The following is an 8,701-nucleotide window of genomic DNA, read 5'->3' on the forward strand; positions in this document are numbered from 1 at the left end:
AATAATATCTGGTTAAGGTAAGTAGTAACAATTGCAGGAAAAAGTTTGCTCGGTCCTGCATGCATTCGAACGCAGGACCGATGTTGCGTTTCTGCACATGCGCAGGCAGGTTTCTGCGCATGTAAAAACGTATGGTGCGTGCACCCACGGCAAACTTTCGGTTCCCTGGGTGTACGCACCCATGACGGCATGTGGGGGGCGGAGAAGGGGAGGGGGCGCCGGGCTGCCTCATTACCATATGAGAATGCCCAGCATTCCATGGGCGTTCCCATGAGAACGCTGAGTGTTCTCATGGTAACGAGGCTGTAACGCAGGAGCGGGCAGATGACATCACCGGATGTCAACTGCCCGGCCGTATCCATGCCAGCATGCATATAAGTCACTTATATATGCGTGTACCTTCCAAATCTTTCGATGGTCACCGACCAAAATATGGTGGTGAGGCAGATGGTGAGGCAGGCTACTGGCGGATCGCCAGCGCTGACGTTCTGGCGATTCGCCAGCAAGGAAGAGGCCTGCCCCATCTGTAAGTATCCTTTTTTTTAGTGCAGCTTGCATTGTAGGTTGATAGCTCTTTTAGCTTTAACCCTTTGAGTGTCAACCTCTCTGTGAGTTATGTGCAAAATATCTGCTGAAAATGCCAGCGCAGCTCACATTTGTTATATCAATTCAAATAAAAAATGTGTAAATAAAATAATATTTCCTATGTAAGGTAAACATTACCAGTCATTTTGATGAATAAAAAGCTTTGCTTGGCAATTTTCACACAAATTTTGACAAATTCACTTGGCACTCAAAGGGTTAAACAATTATTTTGTATTTCAGCATGCAGTAGTCATCTCATCATTTTAAACTATGTGGTATATATGCAGTATCATTATTCTTCTACCTCCTATAACTGTAAATGATTACTACAATAATGTACATTTCAACATCTTCAGTTTGTTTAATAGGCAAGGGAAACACAATAACCACACGTTAAATTTACTGCATATTGTCAAAGTCTCAGAAACCCCAATGTCTTTCTCTTAACTATTGTCGTATAACATACCAAGTCTCTCTTGTGTGTAATGCAAGCGGCCATTTATCTAAAAGAATCTAAGCCCTGTGTACTGTTCTTTGACCGCAGAGGGATCCAAGGCCGTAAAATATATGTTTTGTATTTTCATGTTCATATTGTTTTGTCTGAATGCAGAGGAGACAGGTTTTCTTTTGAAGATCAATTCTACTGTGCCACTGCTTCTATTTTAGATGAAGGGCTTGGGAATAAGCTCTAAAAATCAGCAATCAGGGTGAAGCTCGGAGGCAGCTGCTGGCAAAAACATTGCTCCTCTTGGACATTTTTAAACACTAGACTTATCAAAGGAGAAACCATCTGCAAGGTTTATTTATTTCCTTTTCTGCATATTGTTTTTCTTTGAGCTTTTGGGACTTTTTGTCTTAGTTACTTAAAGACTCAATGGCACATTAAAGTAAGGGATGTGCAACATAAAATAAAAAAAATGACAACATATAATTAGTACTGTTTAGAGCAAAACATAACCACTGCATTAGAAGATGCACAGTTTTACCATGTATGCAAGCATTATTTTAATGAAGGATGTTGCCAATCTCTGCAATTAATTCAGTAAAGCCCTGTACACACGGGGCAATATATCGCTGAGCGATATATCGCTCAGCGATATATCGCTCACGCTGAGCGATATATCGCTCACACTGAGCAATATATCGCTCACACTGAGCAATATATCGCTCCCACTGAGTGATATATCGCTCGGTGTCCCGTTTGCATCAGCTACCAGAGATGGTCGCTGATGAAAAAGAAACTGCCGGGGGAAATCAGTTTGTCGCAGGAGCATGTTCCTGTGACCAGCGATCACTACGGACAGAAAACGGGAGCGCGCACCGGGCGATTTATCGCTGGTGCACACTCCAATCACTGGCAATATGGTCGCTCAGAAACCATATTTTCAGCGATATTTGCTATAATCGCCCCATGTGTATGCACCTTTAGAGTCAAGCAAATGGTACTAGACTAAAAAGGCAAAAAAATAAATTGATGTGAAAACTGCACACGTAAAACACTAGGAAAACATAACATTTATGTGTTTATTTCACTATGTATGGATTTTATATGTGCACTTAAAACATATCCTGTGTATGATGATGTGGCGGAACGCTTAAGATATCATTCTTCATCAATTTGTTAGTTGTAAAATGTGTTGTAAAAGAATAGGTTGAATCTTATTTCTCACCCCTCATCTAAGCCTGTCTCTTTTTGGCCACATACCATCAATAGCAGTCTTTTTTTTATACAGCACAAACACAAATGATACTGTTTAATCAGAAAAGTATTAGTTTCCCCTGATATAACAAATTCATACCCTTCAACATAAACCATTCCATGAACTACAAAATACTCTGTTCCTGGACTTTCCTCTTACTGTAGATATATACAAAAATAATAGAAATGGGTACTCATAATGGGCCAGACATACTAAGCTTTAGAAAGTGATAAGGTGGAGAGAGATAAAGATACCAACTAATCAGCCCCTAACTGTCATTTTTTAAACACATGGGCAGATGTATTAAGCTTGGTTATGTAATAAAGCGCCTGGTACTTTGTCACCAACCAATCAGCTTCAGCTTCTAACTGTCAAATTAGGATATAATTGTATGAAGCTGGAAGAAGTGGTATATATCCCCATAAAGAACATTGGGGCAGATTTATTAAACCTGGAGAGGAGATAAATCAGCTCCAATATGTACATTGACAGTTAGGAGCTGATTGGCTGGAGCATTATCCCCTTGCACATAATGTTCTTTATGGGGATAGGTACCACTTCTCCAGGTTTCATACATTAACCCAGGGGTTCCCAATCTTTTTCGAATCATGGCACCTTAGAGTATCAGAATTTTTCCACGGCACCCCTAGGCCCCCCAAATAATATATACAATTAGGTAGATTAGGTTTATATATGCTTCTTAGGTTCAGTTCTGATTTCCTTCTGGTTGTACACATATTTATGATTGGCAGCCACCAGCACTGGATTTGTCCATAAATAATTGACCATAAATAATTTAAATTGGTTCTGGACCACCAACCCATGGCACCCCTGCAAGTGTCCCGAGGCACCCCAGGGAGCCACGGCACACAGTTTGGGAACCACTGCATTTACCCCTAGATTTGAAAAAAATTAGCTGAATTGGCTGGTGACAAAGTACCAGCCACGTTATCACATCATCAGGCTTGACATGACAGGAGTTAATTGGCGATTACTTTATCTCTCTACACTTTATCACTTATCAAAGCTTTGTTAATCTGCCTTTCATCATCATATCAACATGATACTACACTGCATAAATAAAATTACCTTAATAAACATGTAGCACTATATATTTTTATTTTTACATAACTTACCTTATAGGAATCATTTCATGAGGGTGGTTCACTTTGGTCGTGGCATCAACTGCACATAGACTAATTAGATTATTAAAAACCTCTTAAAGCTCTAAAAGATAGAGAAATACATCCTTTAAAATATATGCATGTGTATTTATTAATATCCAAATACAATTTACACACAATGGCCTGCATTTGAAGGATGTAATTTGAAGGATGCAGTTAGTTCTTCTTTCTTCACAGGTAGACCATCTATCTAATATATAGCCAACTAAGAAAAGACATTGAATTAGTCCTCTCTTTTTTTATTACCCCTTTCACACCAGAAACAAATTACCGGGATAAAGCTTTTCAACTCGGGGATTTGTTGAAAAACCTAGTTTTTGTTTGGTGTGAAAGGGTCAACACGGCTCCTAAATCTCGGCACTCCGACCCTGCTCTTGAACAGTGTTTTTAGACCCGTGTTGACCCTTTTACAAAAGCTTTAACCAGGTAATTTGCTTCTGGTGTGAATTGAAGTCAGGCTGCAACTGGCAAAATTACCCAGCACTGAAAAATGCTGGGTAATTGCAAGGTGGCCGGTGTGAAAGGGGTAATAGTATCGTCTTTTAGTCACATTTTAACTACTATTTTCTTACATCCAGTATTGGCATCTATTCACTCAAAATACTTGTGGTATTTATATTTTAACACATGCAGTCACTGAACCCTTATCCATTGGTATCAATTGTTTACTTTTGAAGTAACTTAACATTACATTTGTATTTAAGGGATAGCTGACACCCTTAGACGTAAAGTATTGTTTTCTAGTATTGTATATATACACATAAAAGTTAAGGAAAATCTTACAATTGGCTCCACACATCCACCCACAACATATACACATATATATATATAGTCCTTGTAGTGCGCAGCACTGTGGTCTTATGCTGTGTACACACGGGGGCGATAGGGGCTATAATCGCTGGGAATATGGTCGCAGGCGACCATATTGCCAGTGATGGAAGTGTGCCCCGGCGATAAATCGCCGGGTGCGCGCTCCCATTTTCTGCACCATTGTAATCGCTGGTCACAGGAGCTTGCTCCTGCGACCAGCTAATTACCTCTGCAGCTCCCCCAGCAGAGGTTCCTTTTCATCAGCGACCATCTCTGGTCGCTAAAGAAAAGGAGACACTGAACAATATATTGCTCAGCAATATATTGCAAGCAATATATTGCTAGCAATATATCCCCCCCCCCCCCGTGTGTACGCACCTTTAGACAAATAAAGCAATACGTAGCCTCTTTCAAGGTTGACGTTTCAGCCACTTTATTCTGGCTTTTTTCAGAACAGCTTACATGTGTATATATATATATATATATATATATAGGGTCCAGGGGGATGGCGGCACTCGTACAATAAGACTCCACACTCAGGCAGGTAGTCACCCATATAGATATATATATATATATATATATACAGAATATATAGTATTAGGCAATAAACGTCACTCACGTGACCATGTTAATAGTAAGCTGGTGTACCGGTATAAGTGTACTGCCCTGGTTCGTGCACACTTTAATATTCTCCTTCTATGCCCACTGGCAAAGCCAGCCCTAGCCATTTTGATGCCCTAGGCAAAATTTTGATTAGTGCTCCTTAAAACCAGCACAGCATCCAAGAGCACATGTCACAGCTGCACCCACCATGTCTTTCCCATAGCAATACTTATTTTTTTTTCAAGCAGGGACTGCAGGGCTCTCAGATCTGTCTTTCTCTGCATTGGATCAGATCTTCCCTGTGCTGGTCAGGAGCTTGACTGGAAGCACTCTATCTGGCAGCAGGTTTCTGTCTCTTCCTCATACAGGGTCTTCTTTAGGGAACACCAACAGAATGGGGTCCACATAGGGTTACAGAGTGGGGCTGTCTCCTTCATTACCAGATCCCCTACAGGATCCACAGCCACTATTTCCTGCCAATCATGCTCCCGGGACCAGCTGCTGCAGTGCTCTCTCCCCCTGGCTGCTGTAGACACCAGCAAACTACTCTAACAGGGACAAGGCAGCTGCAACCACAAATGGAGTTCTTCCTGGCTTCAATAGAGCAACTCTCCATGAGCCTTGCTCGGAGTCCTGATGGCCCTGGGTGATCCCTGGCTCTGCATGTCACTGGCTTCCTTCTCCACAGCCAGCTGGGGTCATCTGATCGCTTCTCGGCCTTTTGGCTAAGATCAAGTGTAGTATCTGTTCTTATCAGTTGGGTATGGACTGGCCTCTGGCAGAGAATAGAGAAAGGTGAGACTGAGTAGCTGCTCTGATGGGCGGAGGGTGTGGGACCTCTCTGTTTTTTCCCGGGAGTAGTGAAAAGTCTCACTAAGTATCTTCACCTCTGCCAGTGGTAGGAGGCTCCGTAAACCCACTGGTAGGAGGGGGGGAGAAACACTGGGCTTAGTAGTTTGACTCTCTTGACGGGGTTCGTAGCCCCCGAAGGATGAGACAGCGAAAGGCTCAGTCTAGTATCCATTCCCAGGGAGCGGAGAAAGGCTGGGACTGAGTAGATGGCTCCTGTTCCAGAGGTTCGTAGCCTCTGATGGGGAGACCGCGAAAAGCTCAGCCGAGTATCTTAACCCTGGGAGCGGAGAAACACTGGGACTGAGTAGATTGCTCTTCCGAGGGGGGTGCAGCCCCTAAGGGAGTCTTTCGAAAAGCCCAGTGGAGTACCCATTCCCATGCCAGGGGCTGGAAAGTACCTGCTGGTGAGACGGAGAAACACTTGGTCGGACGCTGACTGGCTGGCTGCCTGGAGTCCGAGGCTGCACTGTGCCCCCGGGGAAACTCGGGGGTGCCGGACATGCACGGGTGATCCCAAGTCACCTTGCACGAATGGCACTTGCACTGCGCACTTCCCTTTAGGTTAGCGCTTCACGTCCTTACCCTGTCCTTTTGGATGGGGTAGGACAATTTTTCACACCCCCCCCCCGGCCTTCTGGCTAGGGCCTTATTCTTTTCTTTTTATGATTTGCACGTTTTGCACTTCACGTTTTTCGTTAGTTTGTCACGTTTTTTCATTTGGGTAGTGCGGCTGTCCCTAACGGGCCTTCCGTTCCCCAAACGTGACTGGGACTCTTCACCTTTTGGGGAGAGTCCCGGTTCCCTCGAGGGCAACTCCGAGCCGCAAGGCGGAGGGAAGCCTAAGCGGGTCCTTCCAAACCTTCGGGTGCGGAGGACCCACCGTCCGAAACCCTTCCGGGGGTGGAGGAAACGCGGGTCCCTCTGAGCTTCGGCGAAGAGGACCCACCGATCCCTTTTTTCCCTTCCTTGGCCTTATGGTTGAGGGGGGTTAGGGGAACCATGGGGCCTTTCTCCTTTGGGAGAGGGCCACAAGTTCTGTACGGCTGCCCCCTGTGCACGCGTTTAGTCACGTCACTGGTGGTGGTGGGAGCACACCTCGGGCTCCCTGAGTTTCTTCAAACTCAAACTGTTTCCTCCCCTTAACTGGGCAATTGTGCCCTCCAGATGTTGATGAACTACACATCCCAGGATGCTTTGCACTAGTTTTGCTATGTGGCCATGCTGAAACTGATGCAAGGCATGCTGGGATGTGTAGTTCATCAACATCTGGAGGGCCGCAATTGCCCATCCCTGCCTTAACTGGTCCCCTCTCCTGGTGCTTTGTCTCTTCTATCCAGTTAATGCTCCTCCAGAGCATTTACTGCAGTAGAAAATAGAAAAGAATGCTTTATTCACCATGGGGTCCTCATCAGAGTCCAGGACTATATGGTTTTATATCTTTACTAGTACCTTGGCCATGGCAGTCTCAGTGTCTCAGTGGCAATCCACCTTTTTACCTGGGCTTCTTGCTGATGAATAGCTCAAGGGATCTCTGCCTTTCTCCTCCAACCACTACATCTAATCAGACCCTGAGGATTTACATAGGCCACAGCAGTTGCTAGTCAGCCAGCAAAGTCTTTGTCCCCTGCTATGCAATCTAAAGGCCCCTATATACTACTGTAGCTCAACTTGTCTGAATGTCAAGCTGGACCCTGACCTACCCCTGCAGCTCCCCGGGAGTTCTTCATATGAGCTGGCACTTGATGTACCATTTTTACATGCAATTTATCACATGTAAAAATAGCATGGAGGGACTCCCAGGGAGCTGCCAGGGAAGGGGTTCAAGGGAAATTGGATGCGATAAATCATATCTGATTTATCTCATACTGTATGCAAGAGTTTCAATCTCAATGTGAAACACATGTGATTTGGCTGCTTTTCACCTGATTTCTTAGGCCGATCCATTGGAATTAGGTGAAATTGGGCAAAATCGCAGTAGTGTTTGGGGGCCTCTAGTACAGCCAAGGGTGCCACGGTTAGCAAGAGTTCATAGCAGCCTACTGTACATTAATGTAGATGCTGCTGCTGCAGTGTAATGTCCCCCAAAAGAAATAGGAAAGAACTTGGTGGTACTTGGGGTTGGGGGGCACAGAAGAGCATGTACCATCCCCCTCTTGCACCTGACTACAGCTAGAGGGACAAACAAAAGTGAAAAATCAAGAAGGGGAAACCTGATATAACAGTACATACACATGTATGCCCCCCCCCCCCCCCCCCCCCACACACACACACACACACAGTCACACACCCACACAGTTTACTCCAGTCATTGCACACACCTTGTCCCCTCCAATCACCACACACACCATGCCATTTCATACACACAGGTTACCTCCAGGTTAAGTAACAGCAGCAGTCAGCCCCTCAAATGTTAATGTATGAACAAGTCACTTTTAAAAATCATCAAAATCTCATATCAACCTTTTTTCATTTTGCTTATATCGACCTTTTGCCCATATTGACCTAAAGCATGTTGACATTTTTCATGTGTCCACCTATTGTGTGTCAACCAATAGTGGTCATCCTTTGTGTGTCGATCTAGACACTGTCAACCTAAGACCACATACCAATTGTCCTTAGCAATAAGGGTTGCAGTAATAGAAAAGGATAAGATTGCTTTCAGTTATGTACACGTCAACATGTTTTAGAATGCAGAAATTGTCCATTAGCTGCTCCTTTTCTCCTTTGTTAATTAAATCAGCTGTGGTGTTAACTGCTCGTTGTGTTCATGTTAGTATAGTGCTATAATCAAATTTACAAGCCTCTTACCCATACATTATAATGTTGTACAGAAATGCATTCACACAAATAAAAAAAAAATAATAATACAATAATGACATAAAATACATACAAACAGGGAGGTTTACCTTGTTTATTAAAAAATAAATAAATTATACATTTGGGGGTAACATGTAATAGGAGGCAATT

The 8,701-nt window shown here is 43.7% G+C and overlaps 1 pseudogene; it reads left to right on the forward strand.

The window, feature by feature from the left end:
* The first annotated feature begins 5,587 nt into the window (after nucleotides 1-5,587).
* Nucleotides 5,588-5,796, forward strand: LOC146045059 (U2 spliceosomal RNA; annotated as a pseudogene).
* Nucleotides 5,797-8,701: the final 2,905 nt, after the last annotated feature.

Source organism: Crinia signifera, chromosome 1, assembly GCF_055691185.1.
Source record: "Crinia signifera chromosome 1, ASM5569118v1, whole genome shotgun sequence".
Classification (NCBI taxonomy): Eukaryota; Metazoa; Chordata; class Amphibia; order Anura; family Myobatrachidae; genus Crinia; species Crinia signifera.